This window comes from Lutra lutra, chromosome 12, assembly GCF_902655055.1.
Source record: "Lutra lutra chromosome 12, mLutLut1.2, whole genome shotgun sequence".
NCBI classification, from domain to species: Eukaryota; Metazoa; Chordata; class Mammalia; order Carnivora; family Mustelidae; genus Lutra; species Lutra lutra.
This window is the reverse complement of record NC_062289.1, coordinates 22333868-22354228: the sequence shown is the minus strand read 5'-3', so window position 1 is coordinate 22354228 and position 20361 is coordinate 22333868. Positions and strand designations below refer to the sequence as shown.

The following is a 20361-nucleotide window of genomic DNA, read 5'->3' as shown; positions in this document are numbered from 1 at the left end:
ACTAGAGATGATTTGCTGCAGGATGTCCTCCTAGACTATTCTAGTGCAATCCGGGCAGGAGGAGACTGGAGTAGCCATAATAAATGTGTGTGAGGCCATGCCCATGTTAAATGAAAGAAAAGCAAGATTGGTAGTCAGATAGCAGTTTGCAGCAGGTTATTGCCAAACTGGCTCCCAGTTTAAAATTCAGTGAAGACTTTGTAGGTTCTCTGTGCTTTTATCTAAATCCCGCGCTTGCTCTGTGACTTTCAGGCCTAATCAGTGCAGGCTCACCTACCCTTGTACTACCTTCCCCCCTTGCATTTTAAAGTTAGCATTAATATATATTTGTGGAAGTGGAGAGTCAACCATGTTATTTTCTACCTTTTGCGCTGCTTAAGGCTTTAGGTTGTGTTTTTTCAACCTGTATCATTTTAACTACAAAGATAGTTCCATCAAAAGGCAAAGGAAAGTTCAGAGTTTGATACTGTACAGTTAAGACTTAAAGACAGTAACTGTATAAACTTATGTTTTTAGATCTTGTCCACAGTGATTATTTCCTTTCTCATCATTAACAAATGTTTAACTTGCTTAAAACATATAATCTCCAATGTTTTTATAATAAAATCCTTATGGAAACCAGAGAATGTCTCTCCCAATATAGGTTAAGTAATTGTTTGTCTCAATTTCCTGATTTTTTTTTTCCTCCAACAATGTCAAAAGATGCATTTCCAAAACCTCATTGTATAGCTCCTCCAACTGTTACTGGCCATTATTAATGTAGTCGTGACTGTTCAATCCAATTTATCTCAGAATTAGACAGTTTACAGCCTCTGGACCAGACCAAACCATCTGCCCTTAGATGTGTTGGTTTTTCCAAGCAGGAGACCTTTCTGATGCTTCTCTCTGAAGACAGGGACTCCTTTCATCTTGGCAGGGAAAGATGGGGTTTAGCCTTTGAAAAGAAATCCGTTAAGATGCTGATAATGTATTTTCAATCAGTAAAATTAGCTTTCACTTAATAAATGAAACATTTTCTACCCACTTATATCAGAAAGGATGAAGATGTCCCTGGTTTTAATTGCAGATTTAAAATATGTTTTCATCTAAATGCATTAGCATTGAGCTCCCCCACCTCCCCAACTTGTGCTTCCTGTTTGAAAAGCCGATTAAATGGTTTCATTGCTGATTGGCTGGAAGCCTATACAACTTCCTGGCTGCAGGCCATTAACACCCTGGCCAGAAGTGCTGACAGGAAGATGAAGAGATTTACACCCTCTGATTTCTGCATTAACAACAAGGATGAAACAGTATGTGGTCTTGTCAGTGGATAATACAATTTAAAGATATGATTTCTTTTTCCACAGGTGCATTTGTCTCTGAAAATTAGCAGTTCAGCTTGGTGTGAATAATAAGGCGTCTTCTCTCATGGAGTCTGAATGATATTAAAAAATCTGTATTATGGACAAGTTTCTGACTTATAAGACTATTGCCATTTCTCTGAACAATAGAATTGGAATCAGTTTATTTTTTTAGGTTTTAGTTCAGATAACTTGAAAAGTTAGTGGGAAGGAACACGTATACAAAGTGTTATGTTTTTTAAAGGGCAAACATACATTTATATTAATGGCGAAATACTGCTAGTCATTTCAGTTATCTAAGAGAGAACTGATTTCTAACAACTAAGCACAATGTGCTATCATAATATGATTACTTTGACCAACTAATTCTCTGCTCGTTTCAATGATTAACTTATATTTTTGCAGGAATATATGTGAAGTAAGTGTGCATATGTATATATAAACTCCCATGTAATATAGAGGGATATATGTGTGCATTTGACTATAGTTGTGTGTAGTAAGTATATAAACATACACATACCTCTCTATATCTGTATCTGTGTCTATGTAACATACACACATGTCTATACAGACACACACATGTCTATGTAGACACACACATACACAAACATATATGCAATTTATTTTTATTTATTTATTTTTTTTAGATTTTATTTATTTATTTGTCAGAGAGCAAGAGCGAGCACAGGCAGACAGAATGTCAGGCAGAGGCAGAGGGAGAAGCAGGTTCCCTGACAATCAAGGAGCCCGATGTGGGACTCAATCCCAGGACGCTGGGATCATGACCTGAGCCGAAGGCAGCTCCTTAACCAACTGAGCCACCCAGGCGTCCCCATATATGCAATTTATTAAGCATGTACGTAAATACACATATACACAAATGTCAATATATCAGATAAATATGTACTCAGCTATAGAGAATCTCTAATAGATAAAAATTGGAAAAAAGAATCAGGAATGGGGAAAAATATTAATTTTATATACTCAATTTTTCTTTTTTGAATAAAAATATTAATTTTGAATAATTCTGTATATTCACATATTTTTTCCATAGAACAAAATGATTGATTTGAATGTGCTCTAATGCCTCTTCCAAATTTAAATGATGAGTCTAGATTTATTTATCTTCATACTTCCTTTCCTGAAACCACTTAAAAATTCTGGGAATGATGATAGATAATTATTGGAGGATAGAAAGACTATAGAAGTAAGACGAAAGATCAGACTTTCAATAATCAATTGACCAATAGCCATTGATCCCATGCTAAAAAGGCACTGTGCCAGACAGAAGAGAATACAAAGAACTGAAGCCTTAGTCTTATTTTTGAGAAACTTATAGAATTGTGGAAGGATATGTAGACATCAACATCAAAGCCATCAGTGTAAAGCAGGGATTGATAAATGGGTTGGAAAATGCATAACCAAGTCCTACATTTCAGAATCAGGAGTGGTCACTTATAAAAACGTATAAATCTTGTTTCCACAATTAATTTGCTTATAAAACCTTTTTTTGGTAGCTGTTTCAAAGATAACCCAGTTCCTTAAAATTTGATAAATAGATAATAAATAATCTAAATAGATACATAATCTAATTCTTTAGCATCTAAATTATTAAAAGTTATAAGTTCTACACTATAATAATGAGACTTTCCCATAAATTGAAGTCACCACTGAAATACAGAGCAATGGAAAGGACCAGTCATCAAAACTTTAAGATGAAATAAATCAACTAAAGCCAACTATTTTAGAATTTCCTTAACTGATGGTTCTTCACCTAAATGGGCAAAAACAAAAATAATCATTCCTCAATGTGATCAAACTTAAGGGTACTATTCAATGTCTTCAGTATATAGGACACTGTACCATGAATGTTCACAAAAAAATAGAGCAATATATGGATACTTGAGCAATCTAAAATTTAATTGGATATAATAAGCAGGGATGCATGAAAATATAACAATACCAGTGAACACTTGATAATTACCAATGAGTGCCCCTGAAAATAAATTCAATGAGATACCAGAGAAGAAAAGGGAAAAATAGGTTTATTTTGGATCTAGAAAGTTGAGTTGGATTCATATACTTTACTTGAACATTCAACAAATATTTATTGAGCACCTACTTAGTATCAGACACTGAGGATACAACAATAAACAAATGAGTCAAGGCTCAGTTGTCATGATGTGTGTGAAACAGTAAAGAAATCAGGCAGGTGATGGAGAGCAGAAGGTGACAAAATTAAAGAGATAGATGGGAAAGTACCAAGTCATGTTTAGGAGCTCACTGGAATGACCAGTTAAAAGAGGATATATGGTTGTTAAAGGAGAATTAAAGGACATAAAGACAGGGAGTGAATGATCTCTTAAACCCAATAAAAATATATTCCCTGTGGTGCATATCTGATTAGAATTTTGGGAAATAATACCATGTTCTGAGATCCCCAAATTTAAGCTAAATCAGGTTAGTTCTTGGTAAATTTACAGATGAGACATTGCCTTAAAAATTTACGTCACCCATCATTCATCAGATTGATGGACTTCATGGCATCTTACTAGATGACTCTAGATCTAAGAACCAGTTCAATAGGATATTTCTGGAAAGGACAAATGGAAATTACAGTAAAATGCCAATATGTGTCTCAGACACCAGTCTGATGTAGAAGAATCTGTAAATCACCCTGAAGACTATCACAAGTTCTCAAATGCTGAGGCCAAAAGAATAAAATACATTAAAAAAAAATTTACTTGAAAGAAAGTAAAATTCAAAGTGAATTGAAAGAACTTGGCAAAATCTAGAATAAATCAAGCTGTTTAAATGTATACTTTTGATCTTCTCTCCATTGAAATCTATATGATTTTAAAATAATAATATTTTAGAGAGCCATTAAGAACCAGAGTTTTATCTACAGAGTCAAAATAAATTAGGGTAAGTGACTCTAAATTAACAAAAAGCCTCAATAAGTTATAAGATAGTTTACTTGTGATTATCAACAGATGAAAACAAAGAGTAATTCAAATTAACTTGAGTTTGTCACTTTTTGCAACTTTGGGCAGATTTTATTGGCTTTTCTCAACCATAAATCTCCAAGCTTATGTTTAGGCCCTCTGTTATGAATATTCATGATAAATGCCTAATAAGTAACTTCATCTTCTACTAGATTAGCAACTTTATTAGGGCAGCGACGAGGAATTTTTTATTTTGCCTCAATATCACCAATGATTAAACAGTGTCTAGTGTGTTTATTAGATTAATTTGGCTAAATGTTGGTGGATGAATATAAGGTCTGGCCACATATTAGTTTGTTTCGACATAGAATCACAGGGTTATGTAATTTTATATATGCAAAAAGCTTTGATGATCACATTTTCTAGTCCTTCCATTTTTGAGATTACAAGATTTGGATCCGATAACTTAGCTGACCTCTGACTCCGCTCAGTGTTTAGTACCACATCTCGTACTCAAGTGTCTCTTTGTGGTGGTTTTTACTTTCTTCCAAACCACCACATTTGATCCCAGTTTAACCCAAGCACAATCCCTTATGTCACAACCTAAATATTTTATGAAACCTGGGTTCATCCTTGACTTATCCCTTTCCTTCACAAACCACATTCAGCCGTCTACAGGTCCTTTTAATTATGCCTCAAAGTATACCTGTTCTCTCTCTTTCTCAGTTTCACTGTTACCTCCTTTGTCCAAGCTCTGGAACAGAACACTGTGCATCGGTTATCAGTCCCCATGGAGGACCCCCACACACTTCTGCCCACTGCATCTTGGTACCAGAGTTGCCAAGGAAAACACAATACGGTCAAGCGCTGGTTAGAATGATGCTTTGCTCGAATGGAGAAGAGACAGACTAAGGTCAGCCAAGTAGCAGGTGTCAGATGCCACAGCTTGTGGGGCCCCTTGGCAGCCGACGCAGGACAGTTGGCCTGCTCACGTCCCTTCTGCAGAGCAGCAGAAGGACCCTACTCCCTCCTCTGTGGAGTCTTTTTTTTTTTTTTTTTTTTAAGATTTTATCTATTTATTTGACAGACAGAGATCACAAGTAGGCAGAGAAGCAGGCAGAGAGAGAGAGGGGAGAAGCAGGCTCCCCGCTGGGCAGAAAGCCCGACGTGGGGCTCGAACCCAGGACCTGGGATCATGACCTGAGCCGAAGGCAGCGGCCCAACCCACTGAGCCACCCAGGCGCCCCTCCTCTGTGGAGTCTTAAATACACAAAGCTACAAGTGTATCTGAACGCCACTGACATACACACTTCCACAGAACAATGGAACACTCCTTGAGCCTGAAACAGGGAAAACTATTCTCACTCTAGGCTGTAAACTCAGTACAAGCTGTCCGGGCTCCTCATCTCTTGGTAAGGAAGTGTTCAAGGTCCTAGGACCATTCTTATACAGCTGGGTAGCATCTAGAGACTGCATACTGGACTCTGCCCTTCCCAACACGAGCCATACTTTCTTTCACGTAGACTACTATTCTAAGATTCCTGTTTTGTCCTTGTTTTCACAAACATCCCACACCCCACAAATATTCTCCGCACAGCAGCCAGAATGATCTTAAAAAAATGTAAATCCAATCATGTATTTTCCTTGCTCAAAATCTCTTAATCATTTCTCAATGTAGTTGAAATGAAGTCCAAACTTCCTGCGATGGTGTAAGGCATCTGAATTATCTACCCCGGTCTACATCTCCAGTCTAATCTTTCGCTAGTCTCCTCCGTGCTCGGGGCTCTTCAAAGCTCATGCTCCATTAAAGAACCATGTTTTCTGTTTTGTTTTGTTTCTTAAAGAACTATTTAGTACTTTAATGCTCATTTACATTCATAGTTCATAAGATCTGGCAAGATCAATAAACACACTTAGAAGAAATATGGTCGCTGATTCTATAAAAACTGTTCAAATATGCTGCTACCTGGGGCTTAAAGCTATTCTGGAGGAATATTTTGTTTCCTACCATACACACCTGTACCCCACTTCTGTCCCACTTAGAACCAGGGGGAAAACATGTCTGTGACTGCTCAGGCTTGCTCCCTTTTTTCACCTTTCTCCTCAGCCAAGTGACCTATGATATATTTGGGACCAGGAGAATAAGTCCATGACAGAAAGATTTTCAGGAAGGGTGATTTACCATTCTCTCATTTACTGAAATTCTCTTACAACCAAGGGATTGCTGGAGAGTAAGTTCAAAACAGATAAGTCTGAATAAATGAGTATTTCATGTGCTTGTAGTAGACTTTAATTCGGGTGAGTCTGAGACACATCCTAAACTATGAATGTAGGTGTCAAGCATCCATTTTTGTTCTTCTTTTGAATAACTCGTTGTATCAGATATATTTGGTGACTCTGGACCAAACTACCAAAATGTTTGGTAATTCTTTAAAAAGTTTTTATTTGCTCAGGGTCTCAGTACAAAAAGTAGAAAATCACACAAGTTCGGTAGTTAAGCTGAAATACTCTGGCTTTGCATTTTCATTGTGCAGATGCCCAGCATGCAAAGTCATTTCATCAGTTCCAATTTTCTCCCAGTAGGTACTTCTAAATCAAAATGAAAATTGCATAAGTTTACCAGAAGTCTTTAATCTAAATTATTATTTTTGCTGGGTTTTCTTAATTCTCATGTACTGATGGATTTGGTGGGGAGGAAAAACAAAGATATTAAATTATGAGAGAAAAAAAGGAATCATTTTAATATATTTGATGTGAATCTTAACTATTATCAAATTAATTTTAATCAGTTATGTACTGAAATAAAGTTAATGAGCTAACACTATTGATGCTGCCTACTTGAATTGAAAACTTATTCCATTTTGGTTTCTTCTTTCTTTGGTCTATATCTGCAAGTTCTAAATATATGACTCAGCTACATATTTTTGACAGGGGAAAAATACCCAATCATTTTTTACTGAGAGGAGGATGGTCCTACCAAACAGAGAGTAAAACATATTGGCATGAAACTTCAGTAAGGCCGTTTATAGCCTTATACTTATAAGGCCTTTATAAGTAAAGGCTACCTTATATATTACTATACCTAATATAGTGTCTAATATGAACTCAGTGCTGCTGGTACTAACAAGAATAAGCATTTGCATTAATAGATTGACTAGTAGAAAGTAATTTAATCCTTTGGATAATATGCTCAATTGTAAGTTTGAAACAATCATAACCCAATAGATTCTTATTTCAATAATCTTTGAAACATAAGATAATCCCTTGCTGAGTTTTTCTGCTTATTTGCTGTTATTGGGGCTTTGTCATGTTTTGCTTATGAAATATGATGAATGTGAATCTCATTTTTCTCCTCTGAATTTCCAAATAGTAATTGTACATTAACATAAATATAAAATAGTGTAATTTGTCATGTCATGTGATATAACATGTTAATATAGTACACAAATATATCAATAACTTTTTGTTCATTAATATGGAGATTAGTCAATGTTCATTGAGTACTATGTGTACCAGGGGAGTAATACTAAGACATAGGAGCTACTGATTCTGCCCTCATGGAGGTTATAGTACTTCTGTAGTCAAATACACATGACCTATCATAAAATCGAAGAAGCTCTCTTTAATACCAGTCTCTCGTATATGGTAGAAAAAAATAGTTATAGAGATGCCTTAGTGTTTTTCCATTATTTACTGAATTATTTACCATATCTAAAAAATGTTTTAGTCTTCAGATTAACCACTGTTTGTTTTGTTTTGTTTCCCAACATTGTTCTTCTATCGAAAATGTCCTTTTGGTGGGGCGCCTGTGTGTCTCAGTGGATTATAGCCTCTGCCTTCGGCTCAGGTCATGATCCCAGGGTCCTCGGGTTGAGCCCCATGTTGGGCTCTCTGCTCGGTGGTGAGTCTGCTTCCTCCTCTCTATCTCTGCCTGCCTCTCTGCCTACTTGTGATCTCTGTCTGTCAAATAAATAAATAAAATCTTAAAAAAAATGTCCTTTTGGGTCTGTGGTACCTATTGAAAACCCATTTGTTATTCAAGACCCAGTTCATATTCCACCATTTCTGGGGCTCTTTGCTTATTATTCTTTTTCCAACAGACATCACTAGGAATGATTTTATCTCTGCTCCCACAATGTAGTGTGTTATAGTATTGTTCTTGTGTATTTGCTTTTCCAACCAGACTGTGAGTTGTTTAAGGAAAGAAGCTAGTATTAGTTGTTAATTTTGCCATTGTATGCCTTAGACAATGAAGATGATGCCTGTCACACATTAGGTGTCCAGTGAATGTTGACAAATTATATCAGTGCAAGTTTTCCAGAGAAACAGAACCAGTATTTTCTTAATAACATTTTCTCTTCTAAAGCTTCCTTTATTATAAGACTATACTATATAATACATATGACATATAGGGGTGCCTGGATGGTTCAGTGGGTTAAAGCCTCTGCCTTCAGCTCAGGTCATGATCTCAGGGTCCTGGGATCGAGCCCCACATCAGGCTCTCTGCTCAGTGGGAAGCCTGCTTCTCTCTCTCTCTCTCTCTCTCTACCTGCTTCTCTGCCTGCTTGTGATCTCTGTCAAATAAATAAATAGAATCTTTTAAAAAAATACATATGACATATAAAATATGTGTTACTTACCTGTTTATGTTATTGGTAAGGCTTTTGGTCAACAATAGGCTATTAGTAGTCACGTTTTGAAGGAGTCCAAAGTTATTCATGAATTTTTGATTATACAGAGTGTTGGTGTCCCTAACCCCATGTTCTTCAAGGGTCAACTATTTGTTTGTTTATTGTGAGGAATTGGTTCATGTGATTAAGAAGGCTGAGAAGTCTAAGGACCTGCACTTGGCAAGCCAAAGACCTAGGAGAACAAATGGTGTGTGTTCAGTTTGAGTCCAAAAGTCTGAGAACCAGTAGAGCAGCTCGTGTCAGTTCCAATCTGAGTCTCGTTTCAAAGGCATCAGGAAATTGATGAATCAAAAACTCCACCTTTTTGTTCTGCCTAGACCATCAGTGGGTTAGATGAGGCCTGCTCACACTGGGGAGGGCAATCTGTTTTATTCAGTCTACTGACTCAAATGTGAGCTCATCCAGAAACATCCTCAGAGATGAACCCAGAGTATCTTTTAACCAGATACACTAGTACCCTGAAACCCAGCCAGGTTCATATATAAAATTAATCATCACATTGACTAACTGGTTGAGTGAATGAGCAAATAATTTGTAAATCTCCATGAGTTGATATGAGCAGTGATGGAAGGGGTTCACGGCCAGGTCAACAGGAGAATTTAGACAAAGCAGGGAAAGGATGATGACAATGACATAATAGAAAACAAAATATCACACAACTTTACAAGCTTCCTTTTTTGTTATTTCGATGATTTGCTTGCTTAGAATTAAGTAAGATTTACAAGTAGGCCCAACAAATATCAGCCACATTCATAATCGACTTTCATGAATGTTGTGATCATTCATTAGCCATGCATAATGAGATTTAAGCTTGATGGAAAGCCTAAGCCTGAATTCTGTAAAATTATTCATTATTATTGATTACAAACCAATCTCAGGTTTTATAATAAGAATTTTATCTGCAGAGTAGAGAATGAAAATAAAGTTATGGTCAAAGCCTGTTGAGGGAGACATCTCTTCATGAAATCAATATGTTCTTGAAGAGTTGTTTGCAATTGAATATAATACACTAAATAGAGCATGAGAATCTTTAGTGATTTCCTCTTGCATATTTAAGATACGCTTCTTTTAGAAAAAAGAAAAATAATTCTCTCACTTTTAAAAATGTATAGTCAGGGGGCACCTGGGTGGCTCAGTGGGTTGAGCCGCTGCCTTCGGCTCAGGTCATGGTCTCGGGGTCCTGGGATCGAGTCCCGCATCGGGCTCTCTGCTCAGCGGGGAGCCTGCTTCCCTCTCTCTCTCTCTCTGCCTGCCTCTCCATCTGCTTGTGATCTCTCTCTGTCAAATAAATAAATAAAATCTTTAAAAAAATGTATAGTCATATAATTTTACATGGCTGTATAATTTTTAGTACAATTAATTGTATAATTTTCAGTGGGGATGCAATAATTTGCATAAGCAATCATCAGTTGTAGAATTAGCCCATTTTCTATCATTCACTATTTTAAACAATGATGTACTGAATCATTTTATATATCTAGCTCTTCATATATTTATGGGTAGGTTCCTAGAAGCAGAGCTCTTGGATTAAATTGTTATGATGAACATTGCCAAATTACTTTTCAGTGGTGGTATATCAATTCATACTTTCAGAAGTCATCATTTTGAAATCTTTGCAACATTAATAGGTTAAAGTGCTATATCATTTTTGTTTATACAATTGACTCGAACAACACAGATTTGAATTGCACAGGTCCACGGACATGCAGATTTTTTTCATAAATATATTACAACACTCTAAAATTGTTTTCCTTATTATTTTCTTTTTTTTTTTTTTAAAGATTTTATTCATTGATTTGACAGAGAGAGATCACAAGCAGACAGAGAGGCAGGCAGAGAGAGAGAGAGGGAAGCAGGCTTCCTGCCAAGCAGAGAGCCCAATGCGGGACTTGATCCCAGGACCCTGAGATCATGACCCGAGCCGAAGGCAGCAGCTTAACCCACTGAGCCACCCAGGCGCCCCTCCTTATTATTTTCTTAATAACATTTTCTTTTCTCTAGCTTACTTTCCTGTATGACTACAGTATATGATACATATACAGAATATTTGTTAATCAACTATTTATGTTATTGATAAGATTCTTAGTAGTTAAGTTTTTGGGGAGTCAGTGTTACAGTTGGATTTTTGACTACATGGGGGGATTGGCAACCTTAACTCCTGCATTGTTCAAGAGTCAACTGTATTTTCAGTTTTTGATTTCTAACAAATGCTTTTCTATATTGGAAGTTTATCCATTAAAAATCCCATTACAGTATTATACAAAAATCTTAAAATAAACAAAAAACTCCTAATTGATCTTCATTATAAATATGAGTTCCCATTTGGAAAGCCAAATATATATATCTATATAAATATCTATATATAATATATTTATATATATATTTACATTTATATATTTATATTTATTTATATATATTTATATATAAATATATATTTTTATAAATAAATTTTTTATTATTATTTATAATTATTATATAATTATATAATATAATTATATATATAAATATATATATAAATAAATATAAATATATATTATTTAATATATAATATATTATATATAAATATATATATAATATATAATAATTATATATTATAATTATAATTTATTATTATTTTATAAATAAATTTATAAATAAATATTTATATATAAATATCTATATATAAATGTAAATATATATATAAATATATTATATATAGATATTTATATAGATATTATATATCTATACAGGTAAAAGACCTATTTCAGTCATCAAAGGTATGACAGTAAAGTTAAGAGGAAAAGTACCCTCCAGTCAACAGAGTTTGCTGTATAGCTCTTTCTGTAAAAATAGATTCTATTCTAACTTTCATATAGAATAATGACATTGATATTCAATATAATTTGATTAGATTTTATGAAGGATCTTTAACCAAGAAGACAATAGCATGCACATTTGAGGAAAAGGTGGTAAAGCTTTCTTCATTATTTAATCTTGCGCTGAGAAATAGATATTATATAATAACTCAGATGAATGAAAGAAAAGCTATTAATGCTACCTAGACGAATGCTTCCAGAATCCACCTCTGTTGATGTTGAAGTTAACAAAAGATATGGAGGGGCTGAATCAGGCTTGTCTGATCGCTGATAATGGAATCAGGAAGAGCAGGGCAGATGGTACGTAGTATAATTCATATCTGAGAACAGTCTGTAGAGGAGAATTGTGTGGAGCTGAAATCCAGCTCTGGATTGTTGGCCAACCTTATGGAGCACGTTTTTAAACTTCATCCCTTCAAAGATCAAAGATCACTCTTCCCAATTCTTATAAAGGCACCATGTAGGCTGCCAGGAGCCCTACTGATGTTATTAAGAAGGGTAGTTTGGAGTATTCTGAACTACTCCATGGTTTTGAAGATCAGGAGTCCAGCAAGGCTGCTTGGTGAGATTATGATAGATCAGCATTCAAACTGGGTCTTGAGCACCCATAGATTAGAGGTGACCCCAGTGACCACCTGGTTCCAAGCCTTATGTCTAATCAGTTTTCAAGGACTGGGAAGCGGACCAGTCCTTCAGAGCATTTATAGTGGACAGACCTCTGAGGTGATTCTGAGAAACAGTGGTGACATGTCTCCTTGACTACTTTTTGCCCAGGGGATGTGTTCATTTTGTGTTGCCATTCTTATAGAGCTGGACTGACAAACTGTACGATTTGCCTATATTTGTTTTCCTTTTCATTTCATACCCTGTTACAGCCTTCTGAGGTTCAATTAATTACCCACATGGATGTTTCTCATAAGATCACACACTGGGCGAGGAAGGCTGGCATCCACCAGACATACTCACTTGGTTTGTTTCACAATGCCACATTTGAGCAACAGCTCATAGGCCAACTACCTAGATGTCTGTAATTTTGCCAATGAAAATGAAGCTAAAACAAAAATCTGGAGAAAAATAAAGAAGAGAAATGATAACTCTCAGAGGGACGTACTGGCAGAAATATGCTATAACAAATTCTAAGAATCATTTATTGGTCTTCTGGCTTCCAAAAAAGACCAAATCTAGAGAACTTTTCTTTGGATTACCTTTATTCTCTTCTCTTCAGCTAATTTAGGAATTAAACGAAGGCAAACAAGGTCCTGGCTTTGAAGGGATAGAGCCTAGAGGCTTTAATTTGGAGCAAACAGAGCATCTACAGCAGTTCTCTGGCAGGTGTAGAATATCACCACATTGCTGAATATTTAAAAGCGAGGCATGTTTCCAACCCCAAAGTCTGTCCCCCAATTGATAAGTCTCTTTTTATTAAATGAATTTTAATTACTTAATAATTAGACCTTCCATTGGAGGAGATGGGGATCCTGATAGTCTGCCAGAGAGGCTAGAGGGCAAATCGGAAGAATGTGCCATTTTCAGATTAGAATTTTAAAAAAGGAATAGGCCCAGTCTACGGGTGTGTGGGTACATGAGAGGCCTCCCTAGAGGCAGAGTCTTGACATAAACCTGGGCTGCGAAATGCTTTATTTCTACTTTTGCTTAAAAGCCAAAGTAGTTTAGAATTCAATGAATGAAAGTACACAGCTAAGATATTAAAACTTTCTGACTGTCTGGGTCCTCCTAGTCTATGTGGTGTATATATGCATGGGTGGAAGGGTCCAGAGGGACTATTGTTCTCATTATTTTAATTCTGGGAGCCTAACACTTTTGATGTCCCTGCAGATTTAGCAGCTTTCATTCATTGCCATGGTGATATTTTACCTCATTTTTTTAGCATCACAAAAGAAAAGCCTAAATGAAAAATGTTTGCTGCTTTTGCTATTAACATTTCTACTGCCTCAGTGACAGAAAACAGTTTGATTGTGCCTGGCTCCTGAGGAATTAGGTATTGGCTGAAACCTGATTGATGGTTATAGCCATTGCTCAGGATGTCCCAGTTGGGTGGGGGCTGGCCCAGGGACCACTGATAACATTGTTCCTGGGGACAGTGATTTGGAAGGAAAGAAGGATGGGGAAATTTCATTCAAAATGTGTATCACTGCTCAGCAATTTAAACTTATGAGGCTTGGTTAAAACATTCATGGATGCACTAGGCATAGCCCCTCCCCCCCAATAATTTTTCAGATGAAAGATTTTGTGGTTTGACTTCCTGTATGTATGTGTGTGTGTGTGTATATATCTCAGCGTTTTTGCTTTTTCACATCCCCTGAAGAAAATATGTGGTTTCCCTCTCTTTATGCCTCCCTAGCCATTGTTGTCCTTTCTAGACTTCCCAATGTTTAAAGTCTGGGATATTTGCCTAAACAAAATATCTTATGGATAATACATTTCTTATTCAATGAATATTCGAAGTACAAGGATATATCATGCACTGTGCTATGTCTGAGCACAGAATACAATAGACTTGGCCCTGCTTTTGTGGAGTTTTACGTATTAGCTGGAAAGATGGCTGTTAAATCAATGCCATCGCTAATTACAGTTGAAGTAAGTGCTGGGAAGGAGACATGCAGAGATGATCGGTTCTATCTAGGCTTGGGGGAGTCCTCTCTGAGGAACTGAGAATTCCGGTATGGCACTGGGCACACTTAAATCCCTGGTATTCAAGTGCTGTGTTAGAGAAGAGCTTAACAGAGTTAAACTTTACTTCCCTTCTCCTTGCATGGGTAGGTAGTAAATGTTTTAGCAAAGAATTGTGGTTATAGCTGTTTAACAGGCCTTAAGCAACATTAACAAAGTAACATATATAAGTGGGCCCATTATGAATCCTTTTACTGTGAAAATTAGTACTAAAGAATAACTGAAGGATCTTTTACAAAAATCAGAATAAACAGGGTAAGACCCATTTCTCCATGGTACTTGCATAATGGTTGTATATCCTTTGCTAACAGCACTTAATGCTTCCTATACAACTATTATTAGGATAATTAATGTCAATAAAATTTCTGATACTGAAACCCAGGCACTTTTACTAACTGTTAGGAACTTACAAAATTTGAATTATAAGTGTCTGTGTTTATCATTTCTGGGACAGGAGATAAAATGGAGCTCCCATACATGTCTTGACTTTTCCAAATGCAAAACAATATGTTGTCTCCTTTTAATAGTTCCCAAACTCATCCTTCCTTAGTAGTTGCTGGTCTTTGTTAATGCACAGAAGTGCAGATTTGTGTGAACCTGCAATTTGACTGGTAGGGGACACTTACCAAGAGTCCAGGTGTTGCTAGATTGAAAGCTGCCGTAGTATCCTGGGTCAAACTAAGTGTGAAGGTAGGAACCTTGACTGCAGTTCATTCTTAGAAACAGCCTTTCCTCCAAGGTAACAGTGAAAAGTCTCCTGAAAGCATCAAAAAATTAAGTCTGTTAAAAAAAGAAAAAAAGAAAGTAAGTCTGCATGCTATTTTCCAAAGTGCCATATTTTAGGCTGAAGTTTATCTCTGAGAATACATGTTAAACAACAGTTCACCCAGCACTGTGCAGCTACGTAGAGGTTGAGGAGTTCAGGGATACTGATTTACAGAAGAAATTCCTTTTGACACATTTCCATTATTTCCATGGTTGGGGAAATTTCTATGGGTTGGGGAAATAAGTTATTTTAAGAAATATGATAATTCGGCACTAAAACTTAAAAAGAAAAACAAGCAATCATACATATTGTAAAACATTGGGAGGAATTTTGCTCCTATTCTAGTTCCGTCTGTAAAGTGGAGACAGGGACACTTACAGGTCTATCGTGCGAGTTACGTGAGGTGATTTATAAAGGAACTAACAATAGTGCAAATGATAAAACTGAGACCTCGCCTGAAGTCATCCAGCTGGTTAAGTGGCGAAGCCTAGAATTGACCCCAGATTATCTGGCACCCGTGTGTCTCCTTTACCATCCCAGACTACTGCTGAATATGCTAGCTTGTGGGTAGAGCCACACTCAGATGCAGTTATCAACATTTAGGTATCTCAATGCTCTTTTTAAACATTTAGAGTCACCTAGAACTTCAACAAATTCCGTTTATTTTGTTTTTCTTTCAGGAGATATTTGATATACTCTGGAGACATAAAATGCCCCTCTCCCCCTCCAAAAAAAACCCCACATATGCAAACATGTAAACACTTTTCAGTATTTTATTGGTATAAGTAGCTTTGTCATAGTATCTATAAGTTATCACTGCTGTAAACATGCAAAAAAATGCAAAAAACAATTTCTGGGAAGCAAAACTAGAGAAAAGGTGATTTTTTTTTAGTCTGTAACTTAAGAATAATCACAGTTTTGATAGGTAGATATTTTCTTTTTTAGAGGAAACTCGATAAATACAATTAAGAGGAAGTAGGCTTAGAGAGTAGACCAGTTCAATAGATACAAGAAATATTTGCCAGGGTTATAGAAGATGAGCATAGAAAATGCCTGGCACTAGGTTCTTGGGTACCAGCATTTGGGGTATAAGACAATTCTAGAAAAAACTGGGGACATTCGAGTTTCTTAAGTGAAGCAAAAACCTTGGTGATTTAGGAACACTGATCTTTTACTATGTTTGGAATATATTAGGCTGAGAAAAGAGTAGAGCTAGGAAGACCACTTTTGCTATGATGACAATGGATCAGATGTGTCAGAGTCAAACGTTTTTCAGGAAAAGGCTCTTGTGGATCAGGTAGCTATTTTTCATGAGGATCTAGTTAAAATTATAGTTGTATCTCTCTGTGAATAAAGCATGGGAATCATTTGTATTGCCTTAGAGCATTAAATGGCTCTTCCAAAAATACTGTATTTCATTCTTACGAGTTACAGTGAGTTTAATGTTCATTACTAAGTGCTCATACTCATGCCTTGAAAATTTAGTACTAAGGTGATAGCCTATAACTTCTTCTTTTAATACTGTTGCTTGGTTGTTATATCACCAAGAGATGTGAGTGCTAAAATTTGGCACAATATTGGGAACATTAATTTAAGCCATATAGAGCCTTGTAAACTTACAATTGCTTTTGGATGTGTTGGGTTTGCTTTGCAGAGACAAAAAAGAAAAAGCTACAAATCATGTTAAAAATTTCTCACTATGTCAAATAATCAACTATTTGAAATTTTCAAATATTATTACATCATTAAATTTTAAATAGGATGCATTCTGACCTCATATATTAAAATATGAAATAATCATAGAGTGCATACTAAAAATCATGTAGAATATTAACCAATTTATTAAGTCTAATTATATTAATATACAATCTTATGTCTTGTGTATGATTCTTCTAGCTCGTTTGAAGTTTACATAAAGGAGCTGGCTGTTGAGTATTAGTTTGAATTCAGCCGTACTTCATTTTATTGCACTTTGCTTTATTTTGCTTCCTAGATATTGCAGTTTTTACAAATCAAAGGTTTGTAGCAACCCTGTGTCACAGTCTGTTGGCCCCATTTTTCCAACAGCATTTGTTCACTTTGTGTCTCTGCATCACGTTTTGCTAATTCTTCCAATATATCAAGCTTTTTTCATTATTATTATAGTTGTTATGCTCACCTGTGATTAGTGATTCCAATGTTACTATTGTAATTGTTTTGAGACACCATGAACCACGCTCATATAAGATGACAAACTTAATCTACAAATGTTCTGTGTGCTCTGACTGCTTCACCAACAGGCCATTCCTGCATCCTTTTCCCTCTACTTGGGCCTCCTTCTTCCTCAAGACACAATATTGAAATTAGACCAATGAATAACTTTTCTGTGGCCTCTAAGTGCTCGAGTTAAAGAAAAAGTCACTCATCTTTCATATTAAAACAAAAGCTAGAAATTATTAAGCTTAGGGAGGAAGGTACATCAGAAGCCAAGACAGCCCAAAAGCTAAGCGTTTGCCCCAAACAATCAATTGTGATTCAGCCAGATTGTGCGGAGGAAAACTTCTTGAAGGAATTTAAAAATGCTATTCCCATGAACACAGAAATGAGAAGAAAGCGAAACAACCTTATTGCTGATATGGAGAAAGTTTTAGTGGTCTGGGTAGAAGGTCAAACAAGCCATAACATTCTCTTAAGCCAAAGTCTACCGCAGAGCAATACCCTAAATCTCTTCAATTATGTGAAGGCTGAGAGGGGGTAAAGAAGATGCAGAAGGAAAGGTTGGAGATAGCAATCGTTGTTTCATGAAGTTCAAGGAAAGAATCCACCTCTATTATACCAAAATGCAAGGAGAAATAGCAAATGGTGATGTAGAAGCTGTAGCAAGTTATCCAGGTCCAGCTAAGGTAGTCAATGAAGGTGGCTACACTAGACAACAGATTTTCAATGTAGACAAGATAGCCTTCTCTTGGAAGAAGATGTCATCTAAGATTTTCATGGCTAGAGAGGAGAAGTCAAAGCTTCAAAGGACAGGCTGACTCTCTTCTTAGGGACTAATGTAGCTGGTGATTTTAAGTTGAAGCCAGGGCTCATTTACCATTTTGAAGATTCTTAGGCTCTTAAGAATTGTGTTAATTCCACTCTGCTCTATAAATGGAACAACAAAGCCTAGATGACAGCACATTTGTTTACAACATGGTTTACTGAATATTTTAAGCTTACTGTTGAGACATACTGCTCAGAAAAAAAAATCATTTCAAAATATTACTCCTCTTTGACAAGGCACCTGGTCTCTCTAGAGCTCTGGTGGAGATGCACAACAAGATTAATGTTTTCAGGTCTGCTAGCACAACATCCATTCTGAAGCTGTGGATCAAGGAATAATTTGGACTTTCAAATCTTATTATTTAAGAAATACATTTTGTAAGGCTATCGCTGCCATTGATAGTGACCCATCTGATGCAATAGAACAGTCAATTAAAAACCTTCTGGAAGGGACTCACCATTCTAGATGTCATTAATCCTATATATGATTCATGGGAGGAGGTCAAAGCACCAACATTAACAGGAGTTTGGGAGAAGTGGATTTCAACGCTTTGGGTGAGTTGAAGGGATTGAAGACTTCAGTGGAGGAAGTAAATTATGAATGTGGTGAAAATAACAAGAGAACTAGAATTAGAAGTGGAGCCTGAAGATATGATGACTGAATTGTTGCAGTCTGGTGATAAAACTCAAACAGATGAGGAGTCACTTCTCACTGATGAGCAAGGACAGTGGTTTTTTTGAGGTGGAATCTACTTATAGTGAAGATGCTGCAAATATTATTGAAATGAAAATAAAGGATTTGGGATATTACATAAATTTAGTTGAAAAAGCAGCAGCAGGGATGACTCCAATTTTGAAAGAGGTTCTACTCTGGGTAAAATGCTATCAAAGAGCATCACATGCTACAGAGAAATTGTTCACTAATTGAACAGTCAATCACTGCAACAAACCTCATTGTTGTCTTACTTTAATAAATTACCGCAGCCACCCCAGCCTTCAGCAACAACCACCCACTGATTAGTCAGCAGCCATCAACAGTGAGGCAAGACTCTACTGGCAAAAAAGACTTGAAGCTGTTGAAAGCCCAAATGATGCTTAGCTTTTTTTTTTTTTTTTATGTTATTAGTTTTTGATGTAGTGTTCTAAGATTCATTGTTTACATATAACACCCAGTGCTCCATGCAATATGTGCCCTCCTTAATACTCATCACTGGGCCAACCCATCCCCCCAAACCTCCCCCAGCATTTTTTAGCAATAAAGTACTTTTAAATTAAGGTATGCTATGTATTGCTATTGCACATTTAATAGATTACAATAGAGTGTAACCATGACTTTTATATGAACCAGCAAACCAAAAAGTCCATTTGACTTACTTTATCACAATATCTACCTTATTTAGTTGCTCTAGAACTGAACCTACAGTATCTCCAAGGTATGCTTCCACCCTTTCATTCAATATTTTATTCTATTATATTTATTAACTAGAATTTAGTAAGCGAGTTTTTGGAACACCACAGACATTTAAACATAAAGTATGTATTGAGAACTTTATCCATTGTGTATAACTTATACAAGAGTGTATAGCTGAATATATGTAAGTATCCAGATACTTCATCAATTTATTCAAAATATTTTTCCTGTGTTTTATAAAACACATAATTTGTATGTGTAGGTAAATTATTCCAACTATATTTCCTTAACTACAAAATAAAATATAAGAAGTGGAGGCCAAGAAGAAAACTATTAAATAAAAAATATTTGAAAAAATCTGTTGTCCTACGTAACATTTGCAACATCTGGCTGACTATCCATTGCAGTTTTACCTTGTGTCATATATACAGCCATTATCTGTTTAAGTACATGCTTTAAATCTATACTTTAGCAATCAGTTGTAGATTAATGTACTTAAATTTTGAATAGACTAGATGTGACACTACAAAGAGTGTAGAAACTTGACTTTGAACAATGAGCTAGGGCACAAGTTAGCAGATTCCTTTTGGTCTTTACTCAGTGGTAAATCTAGCATAGTTATGTAATAATTCTGGATACAA

At 35.9% G+C, this 20361-nt stretch overlaps 1 protein-coding gene across 3 annotated transcripts in view; it reads left to right on the top strand.

Moving 5' to 3' along the window:
• The window catches only part of DCC (DCC netrin 1 receptor), a 1178115-nt gene that overhangs the window by 521116 nt on the left and 636638 nt on the right, over nt 1-20361 (top strand). Inside the window, exon 1 of one of the 3 annotated variants that reach the window (XM_047697660.1) lies at nt 9194-9214. The exons of the other annotated variants lie outside the window; for them this stretch is intronic. The gene's annotated coding sequence lies outside the window, so the exon portion shown is untranslated. Of the gene's footprint in view, nt 1-9193; nt 9215-20361 lie in introns of those variants that run through there. 3 annotated transcript variants of the gene reach the window in all.